Source organism: Myotis brandtii, unplaced genomic scaffold (assembly GCF_000412655.1).
Source record: "Myotis brandtii unplaced genomic scaffold, ASM41265v1 scaffold208, whole genome shotgun sequence".
Classification (NCBI taxonomy): domain Eukaryota; kingdom Metazoa; phylum Chordata; class Mammalia; order Chiroptera; family Vespertilionidae; genus Myotis; species Myotis brandtii.
Genome location: NW_005357764.1, coordinates 652,105 through 652,985, shown reverse-complemented (window position 1 = coordinate 652,985; position 881 = coordinate 652,105).

Here is an 881-nt window from a genome sequence, read left to right as displayed (position 1 = left end):
TGGTTTTGCCCCCATCTTATCACTATGAGATTTGGGGAATGGCCCCTCATAGTCCCGGATTGCAATAAATGTGACTCTTTAATTCGACTTCTTGAGGCATCCTTCTGTGATTCGCGGGGTACATTACAACACATTTCCATGGTCTACCTTCAATCTGATGACAAGGAGCCTCAGGGCCGTTTGGAAAACTGGCTGCTCACCAAATTAAGGCTTCTCCCAAAGTGAAGAAGGCTCCTCCTTCCAAGCTTTCCTCCTTATCACTGCGCTCAAGGTTAAGAGAATGGGGAGTTTTCTCACTGAAGACGAGCCACCCACGCCCTCCCTGATTAATCGCAAAAGCTTTGTCCTCTGTGAAGCACAGGCAAACGCTAGTTGCTGACGCCGCAGCCCCCGATCTGATTTGAGTGCAAATATGACCACTGGGAACCTCTGGTCCGCTCACTGTCCACCACGTGTACGAGAGTCGGGGCAAAGCGCCCGGCAGGACAGTGAATAGTAAAGTGACGATCCTGACAAGACCGCGAACTATGGGCGACACCGTGCGAAGCACGTCCTGTTCTGGATCCAACTTAACCCTCAGCGACCCCAGGCGCAGCCATGACCCGGTTTTACCAAAGAGGAAATGGAGGTTTACGGGACCTGCCCAAGGTGAAGGTCACATGCTAGAAGGTGGGCCAGAAACTCGGGCTGCTGATCCCAGAGCCTGTGACCGTCACCATTGCCCCCCCAACCGTCCCGGAGACCTCCCAGCAAAGGGCTGGGGAACCAGGGAGGCGGGACCGATCACGCGCGCCCTCCAGGCTCGGTGCCCGACAGGCGGAGGCGTGTGGGTCTCGGTGACTTCGACGCGAGCCGGGGAGCCCGGGACCCTCACCCCAGGC